Below are 16,642 nucleotides of genomic sequence, written 5' to 3'. Positions count from 1 at the left end.
TACTCATGGTGCTCAGTCCTACTGCAAACACCACTATAATTTATCTAAACAGGATATGACTATTTTAAGAGATTTACAGGGAAATGTTGATCTAGTCGTGCGGGAAGCCGACAAGGGAGGAAACATTGTCCTTATGGACCGTAAGGACTACCTAAATGAAATCGATAGACAACTCAGTGACTCTACTTGCTATGAACTCCTAAAAGAATGTCCAATCCCTAACATTGAGAAAACTATAAACATCAAATTAAGAGAATGGCACGAAATAGGATTAATATCTGATAAAGAGTACAAATATCTACAGGCCAAAGATAGCAGACATCCCTGTATTTACATACTTCCCAAGCTACATAAGGGTGGTGTATTTCCACCGGGCAGACCAATAATTTCAGGGAATGGCTGCCCTACTGAGCATCTATCCGAGTACATAGACCATTTCCTTCAACCCATTGTAAAAAACTTACCATCATACCTAAAAGACAGCAAAGATGTTCTCAATAAACTTGAGGATTTCGAATGGGCCAGTGATGACCTTATGTTTGTCACGATGGACGTAGAAAGTTTGTACACCTGCATTCATACGGAATGCGGTCTGGGGGCCTTAAAACATTTCCTGTACAAACGAAGTGCATCCCATTTGGATCATTCGATCATGTTGCTTGATATGGCCCACATGGTATTGACCATGAATGTTTTTTTACATAATGGCTCATGGTATTTGCAAAAGCGTGGTACGGCCATGGGATCCAGGTTTGCTCCGTCATATGCAAACCTTTTCATGGGATTGTATGAGACGGAGCATGCCTGGGGACCTGGGACCAGACAGTGGATGGACAACATCATTTTCTATGCAAGATACATAGACGATGTTTTGATAATATGGAATGGAGGCGTGGAAGAGCTTATTGCCTTCCAATGCCATTTGAACAACAATCGATTCAATGTAAAGTTGACAATGACACACTCAAGAGAGAGTATTGAGTTTTTGGACTTAAAATTATACCATAAGGACAACAGAATACATAGTACTATGTTTAAGAAGCCCACCTCATGTAATAGTATATTACATGCGGAAAGTGCGCATCCGGCTAGCACTATTAATGCCATCCCTTTTGGGGAAATGATTCGTGCAAGGCGCAATTGCAGCCTTGACGTCTCATTCAAAGAAAACATTGGCCAGATTAAAAATAATTTCAAGAAACGAGGATATTCCATGGCCAACATTAAAAGAGCTGAACAGAAAATACAAAAAGTTGATAGACAAAGCACTTTAATTCCTAAGTCCAAGGACCTGAAAATCTCGGAAAATGTGTCATTCATAACACAATATAACGTACAAAGCAGTCACATATATAATATCCTTAGACGTAATTGGCATCTTTTACAAACCGCCAACTTACCAACTGGTACTATCAGTACAAAACCTAAGGTTATATATCGCAAAGGCAAAACGATTAAAAATATGCTTTGCCCCAGTTATATTGAAGACAATAAGAACAGGAAAAGTTCAACAGCATGGTTCCCTGAAAAACCTAACGGTTTTTTCACATGTGGAGGCTGCAACATGTGCCAATTTGGGTTACATAGAAAATCCAAATTCAGACACAACACTGAGAAGGAGTTTTCCATAAACTCGTTCATAAACTGTAATACTCCTTTCTCAGTATATATAATCATTTGTGCCTGTGATAAAATTTATGTAGGCAGCACCATTAGATGCTTAAAAATTCGTATTCAGGAACATGTAAGGGCCATAAATAACAAGGACGCAAGGTACCCATTCTCAATGCACATTCATGAAAATCACCCAGATGAGACAAAAATAACATTCTATGGCATAGACCATGTACAAACATTGAAAAGAGGTGGTGATAGAACAAAAGAACTCAGAAAAAGAGAGGCTGCATGGATATGTCGCCTTCGCAGCACCACCAAGGGGCTCAATGTTAATAATGAAATGTACCATTACCTTTAGATATCATTTACCCCTAAACAAATGTATAACCTGATACACGTCGTACTAACTCGCATTAGATCAAACTGTAATAAACATGGGATTCTCTCCCTCTATAAGAATGGAGGGCGTGAATATATCTAAGCGTGTTGGCATAGGCAATATCATTCTAAGTTTTCAAGACTGATTTAATGTATGAAATATGATAAGCAAAAAATGTGAATATGTTGGCAAATGAGAATTTGCTTCTTCTTTTTTCCCCGTTTGTTGTTGTGTTTTTTTCCCTTCTTCTCCTTCTACTTCTCATTTATTGTTGCTGTTGTAAAAGAAATTTGATGTGTTATAGTTGCCCACACCACTGCATCTTCTGTAAAATGCGGTGGAAAACGCTACATCCACTAACGTTAGCGGAATTGTGTACTAGATTATTCCCTACGGGGTGCTCTATGGTTATACCATCAAAAAGATGCCATTATGCTTTTATGCAAATCGGCAGTATTAGACGAGGCATATAAATCTCATCCCTATCCAATGATAAAATGTCCTTTGAACTAAAGCTAACCAACTTAGACAATATATGCAACTTTCCTAAGTATTGATATGGCCCCTGATTATTACCTAAATCCATGAGTCAGTCGAATTAATTCACCTTTATGATGGTGTTATAATATTGCACCACAATCTATTTTAAAAAAAAGGAGCATACGTCACCTTTGATAGTGCTAATTCTTTTTAAACTGTTTTCATTACTGTAAAAATCATGCTTGTTACCCAAGTTCTGTTTACATTTTTTGGGGTCAGCCGGATATTGCTCGGCAATAATATGTCGATTGCCAGCATTTCTGGGCAATTCCCTCGTACTCGTTCCAGCCACCTGTACATAACACGACTTAAGAATTAATACGAAAATATTGCTGGGGACTAGAAATTTGCTCAAAGCAGTTTACACATGTTGGCAAGCTCCGATAAATGTGATGCACTAATTAAGACGACAGTCTTCATTATCAAACACTTTTCTAAAGTATAACATACGAATGTAGGACATTCATAGTCTTTACTTGCCTTGCATAAATATTGTATGCACTTCGTCCGCCAGCCGTCCATAAAATATTTCTATTCTCACAAGACTATGTGTAACATTAACTATTCGCGTTGGCTTGTCCACTACAAGATGGCGGCCACAGTCGCGATCGTTCTGAGCATAAACCTTCGCGTATTGGACACAGCTGAGGCAGCTTTGCGGGCTATTTAAACTCGTCAGTTTCTGCTCACATTTCGGAACCCTGGTATCGAGTGAGACGGCAGATACAGCGCGCAATTGAAGTAAGTAGTACAAGGGGCTCTTAGATACTTTTTAATCTGGGGAAGGTCTTGCTAGCAATATTGACGAGACGCTTCCTGTTAGAGAGGTTCTGCTTAGTTCAGACATGCAGCTTTGTGGCCATGCCTCTCCTAACAAATATGACGGTTATCTGGCTACATAGCTTGGAGGCTTTGATCTTTGCCCCTGACCGTAATGACATGTACATATGTTGGTATACATATCTCTTTTTGACATCGAACTAATTTAAAACTAAAAACAAATGTACTTGTCTCATGTGCTAAATTGTAATGGAAATAGGAAATGCATATATGAATTGCATTTTTGTAGGATACAAGTAGGGGCAACAATGTTTATCATGGTAATTCACATTGGGGGAGCATGGTGAAAATCTCCGTGGGCTCTAATGATATGCAGTAATTGGAACCTTGGCACTTCAGCAATTTTTAGAATACTATCGTGTCTCTACTACACATTGCCCTAGCAATTTTGCATTTTTTAGAAATGCTATTACGTTTCTACTATGCACTGCCCTAGCACTTAAAACAGTACTCTTGAAAACAACCATTGAGGCTTTTTCTATCACATTATTCATATGTTTTGGAATAAAGGCAAGCTGTCTTTTCTAAAATGTAAGACAAAATTGATAAGATATAAGTAATTTTTATGCTGCAAATATTTTCACTTCAGAAATGATGGGGTGTGGACAGTGAATAGATGCGTTCCACATGGCCAGAGCGCAATATAAACGGAAGGATTTGACTGTCATCCTTTTTTGAGAGGTATGTGCCACAACTAAATAAACCGGCAATCACTATCCACTCTCGCACACTGTGTGATTAGTAACAACACATGACCGCATCCTTCTCTTTGTTTCCTCTCCCATCAGGCCACTTATGCCTTGTATACCCTGGATGCTCAACTAACTAGAAAATAATAAGAAACAACAAATATTCTTTTTCAAAACAGCCATATATGAAAAGGTTAGTGTTAATGATACTATTGGCGCTTAAACTACCAGAACACGACTATATATGTACCATCACAAATCTCTGTATCTCCTTTTGTTAATAGATCATTACTGACAAAATTTAAAATCGTGATGGCAAATGCCCCATAAAAAGATTTGTGTGACAACACTGAAATCCGTAGAAAAACTTTCCGGTAAGAATATATCCTATGTTGATATTATCTCCATTTTTCCTCTCATCTTTATAAAAATCACAGTATAGGGTCTCCATACAATTCAGTTCCTCTTTGACTTTAGTTAAATGCAGAGCATGACCAGCTTCATCACAATAATGATGGGAATTTAGCTTATGTAATGCCAATGACTGTCTTTGATAAAGAAAATTATATGTCACTATAAAGATAGTCAAATAAACTAGTGAACGAGTTGATTTAAATCTGTTGTCCTCTACTCTTTAAGAAACCTGAAAATGTTGCTAAATCATTCGGATCAGTAGGACACTTATGTGACAATACATGATGTGATTTAATTGTTTTTCATAATCAGAAAATGTATCATGAATTTATGTTTTAAAATGTAAATAGCTTTTTGTATAATATATGTATTTGTATGTTTGTTTATTGTAGCCCTGAAGAAGTCCTACGGACGAAACGCGTTGGCTACGTTTCTTCATTTTAAAATTTGAAAATTGTTAATAAAAGCAAAGAAAAAAAGAACCTCCAGTCCTACTGAATTGTCTCTTTGAAGAATGCATTCAATGTTATTGTAAATGATATACTGTGTGGGGTGCTGTACCATTGTGCTGCTTTGAATTATTGGGAGTCTAGGGGTATATGACTTCAGGTTAATAGCACCCACAACAAATTCACTGAACCATACTAGATAGGATAATTGTGCAGAGCGTTTGGCCTGATACCCCTGCTTGGTGTTTTGTATTTTCAACTGGTGCTTCTAACTACGCCTACCCCGGTGTACCTGACCTAAGCCTAATACGTGGGCGGGAGTAGATAAGTAGCAGTTTACGTTAAGTTTGTTTTGCCAAGTGACTGACTCAAGAATTCTCTGTAAGGGGTTATTCAGTTCTGTACCTGAGATCTAGAATGGTTGAGGGCTGGTATCTCTCGTCTTTGGTCTTGATATTCCAGCTGCCTGCAAGGGCCGCTTGGAAGCGCCGGAGCTGGATTTCTCGGCAGGAGAAAGCAGCGTCTCGTTCTCAGCGCGTCAGGAAGGCGGGGCAGCGCCAGTTGGCTTCGCTCTGTGCTGGGCTCCTCGGCAAGTCTCGCTGCTCCGATCTCGTCACCACCGCGTGTGTTTGCGTAAGGCAATGTCGGTAATATTTATACCTGTAAGGTGCCGAGATTGACGTAAGGATGGACATAGATACGTCAATAAGGATGTCATACGAACTGGTCGTTAGCACATTCTTTACTGAAGTTCTCGGTGAAATCAAAACAATGGCCGCAGGGATTTTCCCAGGTTGTCATAGGTTTGATTTGTTTTGAGAACTCCGTATGCCTTATCAGGGGCTGGAGGAATAGTGCTTGCCTAATTAGATGGCAAGCGTTATGACCTAATCAGATAACGCGTTCCTGTGCCGTGGTGTGGCTTAATCAGATAACGGTTTTTGCACCGTGGGATGGCTGCTAGTTAATTATTAACCAGAACAGAGCCAGGAATAGGGGGATCGATACAGAACCTATAGGAATACATCACACCCACTCCACGCAGACTATGTCCATATTTACAAATCTAGGCATAGTAAATATACAGTAGTGTATGTGTATACCGTACCACCCCAAAATACATCCATATGCATTTTGAAATTGTGTAATACACGAGAAAAAAATAATCATAAGCACTATATGCACTCAAGCAGTAGAAAAATGCTAAATTAATCACGCATATTCATACATCAGTATTAATAAAATATTGAAAAATAACACATGAAATGGCTCTTAATACAGAAGAAAAAATGCGAGACCATCTCATCACAAAATAAAATATCCATGAACATGCCAGAGGGCAGCTAATGTCTCTAAAGTTCCTAAAATAGAAATTTAGTTCTCTAAGAATAGATTCTACTTTAAGCAGAAGATAAGTGTCCCGAAAAACTAAAAAATATTTTGGGGATTGTGAAAAAATCTGCTGTCCGTAAACTGGAGAAAAAATTGTTCATTTTACTTTATTGTTAACGTTGAAGGCCAAATTCAGGGTGATGGGAACGCCGTGTGCTAGCTTGCTCAAAAGTCATTATTTCTGCTCTGGTGAGAACATCATATCATTTAGACTGTCGAAAAAGCTGTCAACAGCTTCCTGTGAAAGTTCCACTAACTCGGAAAAAGTGGTTACCATGCATTCATGAGCATGATTGCCTTCATTGATGTTTCGATCAGCATAGCTGACAGAAGGTCGTACCTGATCGATGCTGCTTTCATCTTGAACTTCACTACCCCTCAATCGTAGTGGTGAAGTCTCCACGAATGCCGTCATCAGGATTGGTAGCCGCTGGGGACAGCACAATGCATGAGCCGTTACCGGACCCAACAAAGTTTCTGCATCCATTGGCGCATCCGATTGTAGCGTCAGACAGGTGTCCAACACGCATTCTTCTCCGCATAGCAAGCATCTTAATACAGGTAAAACACATCGTTGCCACATTGGTCTAAATGAAAGAAACCAAGTCATGTTTAGGTCTCTAAGCCGGGATAGTCCAAGGATTTTAGATATCCGGTCCCGGTATCCAATGGCTAGGATTGTTTCTTCCCTTGTCGCAGGTGTTTTGTCTGTGACACGGTTTGCCATAGCGAAATAACAGGATCAAAAATAGGATTCCTGCCACTAGTCCCAAAAGGAGAGGAAGTCCGCCAAAGATGGAATGGACGAAGTCTGGAAAAATACCCAGAATGGCTTTGAATGGTGTTAAAGCACCCGAAAACACTGTCTTAAATACATTTGAGACTCCACTGGTATCAGAAATATTTAAGATTTCGTTCAGGATTTCTGCGAAACGTATGGGGGAATTAGTTGATAACAATGAATGAATCTCTGCCGTTGTCCTTGCAACTTGGAGATCATACGTTTCTTTTGATGACGTGAGCCTGGTCGGCGTCTGAAGGAGCACTGTTTTCATTCTGCTTAAAGTATCAATTCGAATAGAAGTAACTTTCAATTTGGGCCATAACCTTGCCTCCCTGTCTGGTGAAGCGCTGGGGAACAATACCCGTTCACAGCACATGACCTTCGCAGTCGTAGTTATGAGATAAGGTATTCCGGGCAGCAAACTACAACATCTGCGGTCTACAATCAGAATGTAACTCCCGTTCGATAGTCTCCTAAAGAATGGTTCTATTTGTGTTGCAGGTGTGCCTAGCTGGTGACATGAAAGGTTATTTGAGGACCCTTCACAGGCTCCGTGTAAACTAATACCATTACACAGAAGTGTACCGCTTAGTGACATGGCACAATTATTGCCACTAAGAAACACTTTCTGGCCTTTATTACTGACACATGCATGTGAAGGGCAAGTTCCATGTTGACTTATTGTACCCTTTTCCCAATTTCTCGTACATGCCAGCCTGTATATATTTTTGGCAGTATTGAAACCTGAAAGTAGATATTGGAATATTAATTATCCCATGTATTATCCATTCACTGACAGGTCGTTCTGACATTGTCAATGGTAATCTTTCGAGTTTCTCAATGCTCAGGATTGTATAATCAGCACCCTTCTGTGCCATACTGATTTGTTTATCAGTAAGGTTAAAGATATTGAATAGTGACGTTGTGTTGATTAAACGCCAAGGCACATAGCCTGAACGCAGATTTTGTAACGTCCAGCCAAGCTGTACAATAGAACGCAATTGGGACTGACCGTGTTGTAACAACAGTAAGTCCTGCGATATTATGTCGATTGCTGAAGACACAATGCTGTTATGTTATGTTATGTTATGTTATTGTCATTTTTAATGCGCACAGATGCTCCAGCGAAGGAGCGTCCTGGCGCAGGGAAAGGTGGACATAACACAACACTAAAACCAGAAGAAAAAGAAGAAACAGGAACTTTTAAAACAAAAAGGTTTTCAGAGCCCTACGAAATGCTAATAGATCATCTAAGAGGCGGATTTCTAAAGGAAGAGCGTTCCAGAGAGTCGCAGCTCTCACTCGAAAGGAACGTCCGCCCATCCGGCTGAGTCTGAACCGTGGGTCAACCACGAGGGATTGACCAAGAGATCTGAGTGGGCGAGTTGGAACGTAGGGAGATACAAGATTGTTAAGTATCTCAGGTGCCGACCTTTTAAAAATTTTAAAGGCCAGGCTAAGGGCTTTAAAGTGGATTCTACTTTTAATCGGTAGCCAGTGTAAGGACCGAAGAGTATTAGAGGTAGGACAGGTCCGAGGCAAACCGACCACCACCCTCGCCGCTGCATTCTGTACCCGTTGTAAACGAAGAATCTCAGCTTGGTTTGCTCCAAGAAGAAGTGAACTAGCGTAGTCCAACCGGGAGATAATCATCGTTTGGATGACCAGCTGTCTTGCCGGGGCATAAAAAAATTTGAGCACCGGTCTTAACCCGCGTAGTACACCAAAGCAGCTTGCCGCCACTCTCTTGGTATGGGTCGTAAAACAGAGTGTATGGTCAAGCCACACTCCCAGGTTCCTGAGTTCCAAGACTGGTGTAGGGGCCGGCCCCATCTCAGGCGGCCACCAACTGTCCCCCCAACGGTCCGCATCTCTTCCAACGATCATCACCTCAGTTTTTTTCGCGTTCAGCTGGAGACAGTTGTTATTCATCCAGCTGGCCACCTCTCTCAGCCCGTTTCGGAACCTGGGGGCATCCTGCTCGGCATCCCCGCTGATCGTAACCGCTAGCTGAGTGTCGTCGGCATAAGAGACCATGGTTAGGCCCCACTGCCTGGCGACCTCAGCCAGCGGCTGCACGTACAGGTTGAAAAGTGTGGGACTCAGCGAGGAGCCCTGGGGAACCCCCAGGTACAAAGGATGGTACTTGGACTGAAAAGGAGGGGTGGCAACGCAGAAGGAGCGATCACTGAGGAAGGAGCGGAACCATTGCAGAGCAGAGCCACAAATGCCAATGTCCTCTAAGCGGTGTAGAAGGATGCGATGGGACACGGTGTCAAAGGCAGCGCTAAGATCTAATAGAATAAGCGCTGCCGTTTGACCTGCATCCAACACATTCCGCAGATGTTCAACCATTGCCAGAAGGGCCGTCTCCGTGCTGTGACCAGCACGGAACCCATTCTGCATGGGATCGAGGACATTGGCCCGGGTCATATGCTCCGCGAGGGCCAGATTGACATGGGCCTCCATAACTTTGGCCGGCCAAGGAAGCAAAGAGATAGGGCGGTAGTTTTCTGGTTTTAAAGGATCCAAAGATGGGTTTTTTAGGATCGGGGAAACCACCGCTTGCTACCACTTGGCGGGAACGAGGCCTGAGGTCAGGGAGAGATTAATCAGTGAGCACACTGTCGTGCGCCCCTGAAAAGCAGGATCCCTGAAAAGGGCGGATCTTAACGGGTCTGCAGGCGAGCCAGATTTGACTCGCTGTGCCCACTTGGCAAACTCATCTCCAGAAAGAGTGGGGAGAGAGTGCAGCGACAAACAACTACTGGGGCCCCTCAAGGGGATCGCAGGCAGCGTCGTACTAGGAAACGACTGGTAGATGTTCTTAACTTTGTCCAAGAAAAAAGCGGCTAAGGTTTCACAGTGGGAGATGGAACTATCCACCTGCGGGGCAGCTCTCTTAGCCATCAGATCTTTAATAGTTTTAAAGATGGTCTTATATGGATTGAGGCTGCTACGGAATTCTGCCGCATAGAACGCCGCCCGGGTTCTGCATATGGCTCGGTGGTAGAGCTTGACAGAAGCCAGATACGCAGTTTTTTTGACGGCGTCATACGTCTTGCGCCACTCCCTTTCTGTCCGTCTACAGGAGGCCTTCAAGGCGCGGAGAGCACTGTCATACCGGGGGCTCGCCTGCCGGGAACTGGATTTACTGGAGATGATAGGTACCAGGGCATCAAGCGCCTTAGTAATCCAGTTACAGAACAGATCATAGCCCGAGGTAGCATTAAGCAGGGGGCCTAATGGCTCGTCAGCCATGATGTGATGAAGGTCCTCTAGCCTAAGCTTGTTCCAGTGGCGCCGAGGAATCCACTTAGAAGGTGGAATAGTAGGGGTTACAGGAAGGGGTAGCCAGACGGACACCAGAAAGTGGTCAGTCCATGCCACAGGAGAAACAGCCGCGATTTGGACATCCGTTAAGTTGGTGAAAAACAGATCCAAAATGTGGCCAGCCAGATGTGTAGGTTGGGAGACAAGTTGGGTCAACTGCAGGGCCTCTAAGTCGGCCAGGAAACCACTGATAGCCATAGTCTCCAGCCTGTCGAAATGGAGGTTAAGGTCACCTAAGATAGAAAAGTTGGCACAACCACTAGCCAGCGTGCTCACCGCCTCCGGAAAGGCGCCCCTAAAAGCAACATCGCTGCCTGGGGGGCGATAAACGACCATCCCTGACAGCGAGAACTGGGGGTTGATGATGATCTTAAACAGCGCGCTTTCGCACCCAGCAATCTGCAGAACCGTCCTGGTGCACGCAAAAGTGGATTTGATAACTAAGGCGACACCTCCACCTCTAGACCGGCGATTACATGTGAAAAAAGAATAACCGGGAGGACAGGCTAGATTGATTATGGCAGCGTCGGTGTCCTGGAGCCAAGTTTCAGTGATGGCAAACAGGTCTGGCAGCTCATCCATGATTAAGTCTGCGATGGACAGGTGGTGTTTTACCAGAGATCTGGTATTGAGATTTAGGATTCGTAGACCATGCACCAAGCCTCTAGTCACTGGGGGCACACCAATGTGTGCTCGTAGAGCAGAGGGGGTGTCAGTGGCACGAATACCTACTGGCAGGTCCAGCGACCACCTCTTACAGGCACACTGATGAGGGCCGCACAACGGGTGGTACGGTGCAAAACAGCACCGTAGAAGAGAATCCCCAATTGCCCGAAGCGAAGCACTGGAGTATACAATAATCCTACCACTCAGAGGGTAATGCCGGGAGAGACCCGCGATGCCCCGCGCGTCCTTAGCGCGGACGGGCGCAGACGGGCAGACTCTGGCTTGACTCAGGCGCGAGTCAGGCGCTACCGCTGCGCGTCACCGCTGCGCGACCAGTGTGAGCTTTAAGTGCCAGCTCACCTGGACTCCTGGAAAGCGCTAGAGCGCTCAGGCAAATGGCGCGTTCAGCAATAACCACCCCCAAGATGGCGGCCAAGCGCCACGAGAAGGCAGCACAAAGGACAACAGACTCCGCACTAAACGCGGTGAGGGCACAGATTATAGTGCAGGAATGTGGGCACAACAGTTATATTATTAAAATCAGGGGAAAACGAAATAAAGAAAACAAAAGTAGAAAAAGCGGTATTTTAAAATAGTAGTAATCGCTGCACGCTTAAATAGCCAGCAGCATAGCGCGCATGATAGCACCTTTCCCAAGGCCGAGCAACTGAAGTGCTCGCCTTAAGTACCAGCTCACCTGGACTCCTGGAAAGCGCTAGAGCGCTCAGGCAAATGGCGCGTTCAGCAATAACCACCCCCAAGATGGCGGCCAAGCGCCACGAGAAGGCAGCACAAAGGACAACAGACTCCGCACTAAACGCGGTGAGGGCACAGATTATAGTGCAGGAATGTGGGCACAACAGTTATATTATTAAAATCAGGGGAAAACGAAATAAAGAAAACAAAGAAAAGAAGTCCAAAGAGTATATTCTGGAGGACAGAGTCATTAACCCATTGTCCACTACAGAAAGTGATTTTTCCAAATTAATACGGTCAATTTCCCGTATTCTCTCTGATGTTTCAATTTGAGTTATTTTCCAGGCTTCGTTATAAGCTGCATATACAGAGGCTGCTATGAAGCGTTTTTGACGCTGTTTGCGCGGTCCCATAATGAAATCACGCAAGTCAGCACCATCAGTAAGTAAAGTTAGGTGTTGCTTAATTTCTGCCAGTGTGGATGTTTGTAGCCATTGATGGCAGAGCTTGCCCACACTGTACGTGGTAATTATCCCTGGGTGTTGTCTTTGGGAATATCTAGGGTCTGGCCTGGTCAATGTGAACCCCTGGATTTTGTTCAGGAATCTGTCTTGACAGTTATTAGTATCTGTTGGCCAGATCAACCACTGTTTCCAATCAGGATGTGTTCTGTTTTGGCTTAATATATGGTTTACGTCTATCTCCTTATCTATAGAGCTATTACTGTTCATGGTTGGCTTTGGAATAGACGGTTTGTTTAAGTCTTTGATTTTGGCTAGGCCAAGACAGGTAGTTTGTTGAATAGTGTCATTCAAAAATATAATTTGTTCTGGGATCATACAGGCTGTAAACAATGATTCTAAACCTTGTACTTGCCATTCTTTTGTACCCCAAACACTGTTTACTTCAACATTTTTGTCCCAGTAATCAAAACCAAATGTACTCATTTGCTCAAAAAATGAGTCTGAATATATCAATTTAGTGTTTGTAAGCATGGTCTTTGTACTTGTCTTATTTGATAATTTGAAATAAAATGTTTCTGCATTACTCGTGTTGAACCCTGAAAAATATGAATATTTGTCATAAAAAGTTCTTGAGCTACCTTTTGGAGGGGTTGCACAGTGTTCCCATTGATTATAATTTAAAACATTTCTAGGTTGTGCAGATTTATGCAGATAATGGTTACCAAAGTGATTATAGCAGAACATCTTATCATAATTAGACGAACGCTGCAAATAATCATGTTTTGTAAATTTAGCAGACATCACTAGGTCAGACATCATATCATTAATACTTTCAAAGTCCCAATCATCAGCATATGAGCTTGCTTTTACAAAGTCACTCAATGAGATCTTAATTTGATGTGGATATCTCAGGATTTCAACCGGACCATAGATTTCATAATCGGTATTGTCCCATGCTACCCCGCCGGGTATAGGATTGGCCGTGAAGTTGACTGAAGAAAGTTCTCTTTTCTCGACGTGTGAAGACGTGTGTGGTTTGAGGACCAAGTTGATTTTCTGGCTTGCTGTGTCCATTTTAACATATTTTCCCTCAATGAAATGTCCCAAACATAGTACCATGATGAGCCAAAGTATGAGGATAAATGCACCTAAGGCCACCCAAAATTCAATCCATGGAGAAATTAGATAGGTTTCTTTCAGATGTTGAAAAAGTTCCTTAGCTTTATCTTTAAAGGTTTTTGTTGATGTCTGTTTCTTTGATTCACTCAGATCTTCAGATGAATCATTGAAGATGATGAAGTAGCCGGATGCCGTTCTGTCTATTGTTCCAATTGCTTCAGGATTACTGTTTGCTTTATTAGTGTGTTTTGTTGCAGCAGCATAGTCATTTGTTACTTCATTGTAGATTGGTGTGTCTCTGCTAAATGTTTTTATTTGGGTTTTTAGAGGTTTAAGTTCCATAGCATTGTTGCATAGTCCTTGTTGTTGTTCTGTAGGCATTTCAAATGTGAGTAGCCTCTTAGATTGAACCTCTGTGTTTGTAGCAAACCTTGGTGTTCTACTACTTATCGGGAGTCCACTTGGCCTACTGTTTGTTATCGGCCACATGATTGTAGTTTTATCAGGTCGATTGATACAACTCTGTTCTCCTTTTTACCAGCAAGAGGCGGTAGTACTACTGATCTTGTCCCGTTGATAGACAAGACAGGAACTGCTTTTCTGTAAGAAGGCCCAAATTCCTTCTGTACCGCGATCTTTTCTCTGACTAGATCCCCGACTTTTGGAATCTAGACAGGTCTTGCTGGGACAGGTGGTTTTTCTTCAGTGGTTGTTGGCTGTTGTTTCAACTTTATGTTGCTCAGGTCTTTCCTTGTTTCGTTTAAGTCCTGCAAAATAGCCAAACGATCTTTGATATCAAAGCTTTTTTCTTTAACCACTGAAGTCTGACTGTCAAGATCTAAGACCATCATTCTAGTCCCAAACAATAATTCGTACGGACTGAATCCCCTCAGAGAATTTCTTGGCAGGTTGTTTAGACTACGTTGGACACTTATTAGATGTTTGACCCACCCAGCTCCCGAACCTAATACCTTCGCTGTCATAGATTGCTCTATGCCTTTGGTTTTTTCTTTACACCATCCCGTTCCCTCAGGTAGGAAGTGAGAAGAGTCCCGCTATGCTATGCTCATTTGGCCATGTTTTTCCACATGCTTAAGGGCAAGAGGAAAAAACATTAGCCTAACGTAGCATGCTTCTAGCGTATATGCCATTATAGACTCGCAAATCTTTTCATAACAGTCCAGACGTCAGCCGAGTGCTGGGGTCTACATTACAAGTGGAAACTAGTCTTTATATGTTAATTGGACGCATTATTTTTTATTGTTGATCCATTCTGGAGTGAAACGCCATGGTAATATACCGTTTCTCTCGCCACTGCGATCTCTATTGCAGTCTGGGCAGTTTTTTACAAAGATGTGATGATGCAGGCTCATGCCTGGCCACCAATACACTGATTGTAATTCTTCCAGGGAATCTTTTAGTTTGAGGTGTCTGAGACCCTCACCCATATGTGCGTCTGCTATTAACAAGCCTCTCCTGTCCGTGTTTGGAATTAATCTATCCCCCACTCCAGGGATTCGAGCAAAAGGAACGGAGTTTGCATCAGTTATGTATGAGTACTTCACTGGAAAGCCTTTCGGGAGTGTTTCTATCGAATCTTTTTCTGTAGCGCTGACTGCTTGTAATATATCGCTGTCTATTTTTGTTTTTGACCGGGTGATAGCAGCTACGGAAGCCGTTTGCACAGCTGCCTTCGCGGCCTCATCAGCCAATGAATTCCCTGCAACGTGAACGCCATCACGCTGATGACTCAGTGTATGTATCACGTGAGTCTTTGGTAGTTCTTTTTGTAAAAGAACTACTTGTTCCCAGAGCATTTTATGCTTGATTGTGCCTCCTTTTGCATCCTTAAAACCATTCTGAAGCCAGATCTGCAAGTATTCATTGTAAGACTGAACGCATAAATACGAATCGCACACTATGAGTGTGGGGAATTCTCGATCGGTATTTTCAAGCGCCATCTTGAGTGCCAGTAGTTCTGCTCGCTGAGCTGTACAATCTCCTAGAGATTGTGTTTTAGTGATCGCTGGTTTAAATTTCCCTTCGTGCCAGCGACCTTTAACAATCGCGCACGCAGCACTGTAAGCTTGTTTACCCCCCACTGCGGGTTGTGCTGAACCGTCTGTATATATTATACAGCCGTAATGTTCTAGAGGCAGAATTTCGGTCGGCGGAGGACATTCGAATTCATATTGGAGAAATTCTTGTGTTTTTAAGTTGGGATCAAATTCGTATGCCACGTCTGTTGCAGCGAGAGAATTAGCCCATTGTATCCATCTTGGATGGAGTGCTTTAGCATTCGGAATGCTTGCCTTTGTTACCGCCTCCAGGGCTGGTATCGGTGTCACGATGATTATTCGTTTACCTTGTGCTAGGGCCCGTTCCTTTGCCACAGCAGTCTGTACCGCGGTCAGAATTTTTTCCGTTGGGCTAAATTTCATTTCAGCTTTTGTGTACAAGTGTGATTTATATGCAATAGGTACCTTTTCTCCCTCATTAGAGGTCAGGTATGTGAATCCGCATCTTCCTGGGATGACTCGAATCACAAGATTGCGTGTGTTGTCACGTGTTTATAATTTTGTTTTAATTAACATGTCTGTTTGTAAAGATCTCAAAATTTCTGTGTGTTTTTGAGTCCAATTGATTCTTTTAAAATCTGGTTTTATTAGATCATAAAGGGGTTTGACCCTTTCTGCGTAATTTGCAATGTATGTTCTTCCGAAATTTAGGAAGCCTAGAATTGATTGTAAGTTTTTTAGTGTTCTAGGTGCTTGGAGTACAGCACATTTCTCTAGGAAATTGTCAGCCAGGCTTTTGCCTTCACTTGATAATTCATATCCTAAAAACGGGACTGTCAGATGGGCAATTCTTGACTTTTTAAAGTTGAATTTGTAACCCTCTGCTGCGAACCCAAGTATTATGGTGTTCACTCTCTTCAAGTGAGTATCCAAGTCATCATCTGTTAGGTAAATGTCGTCGACATAGGATAATGCCTCGTCATCATATGTTTGTAGTAACTCTGTTACTCTCGCTGAGAATAATCCTGGGCTGTTCTTGTGCCCCTGGGGTAAACGGCAGAAACTTTTTTGCGAGCCATTTACCGAGAACGCAGTCAAATATCTGCTTTCTGGTGCTATATTCTGACAAAAGAATCCATTAGAGATGTCTAATGTTGTTTTGTATTTTTTGCGCACTATGTTATTCATTAGTGCAGCACTATGCGAGTTTTGCACTGCAAAAGTTTTGCAACATGAGTTAAG

General features: G+C 42.7%; 1 long non-coding RNA gene across 1 annotated transcript; it reads left to right on the top strand.

Moving 5' to 3' along the window:
• Nucleotides 1-4,162: 4,162 nt before the first annotated feature.
• On the top strand, nucleotides 4,163-4,961 carry LOC144771733 (uncharacterized). Its single transcript, XR_013599453.1, has 3 exons — nucleotides 4,163-4,258; nucleotides 4,350-4,439; nucleotides 4,872-4,961. It is a non-coding gene; the product is annotated as an uncharacterized LOC144771733 (long non-coding RNA).
• Nucleotides 4,962-16,642: the final 11,681 nt, after the last annotated feature.

Source organism: Lissotriton helveticus, chromosome 8 (assembly GCF_964261635.1).
Source record: "Lissotriton helveticus chromosome 8, aLisHel1.1, whole genome shotgun sequence".
In the NCBI taxonomy this organism is placed as follows: domain Eukaryota; kingdom Metazoa; phylum Chordata; class Amphibia; order Caudata; family Salamandridae; genus Lissotriton; species Lissotriton helveticus.
Note: the sequence above shows the minus strand (reverse complement) of the source record. Positions and strands in the feature narration are given on the sequence as shown.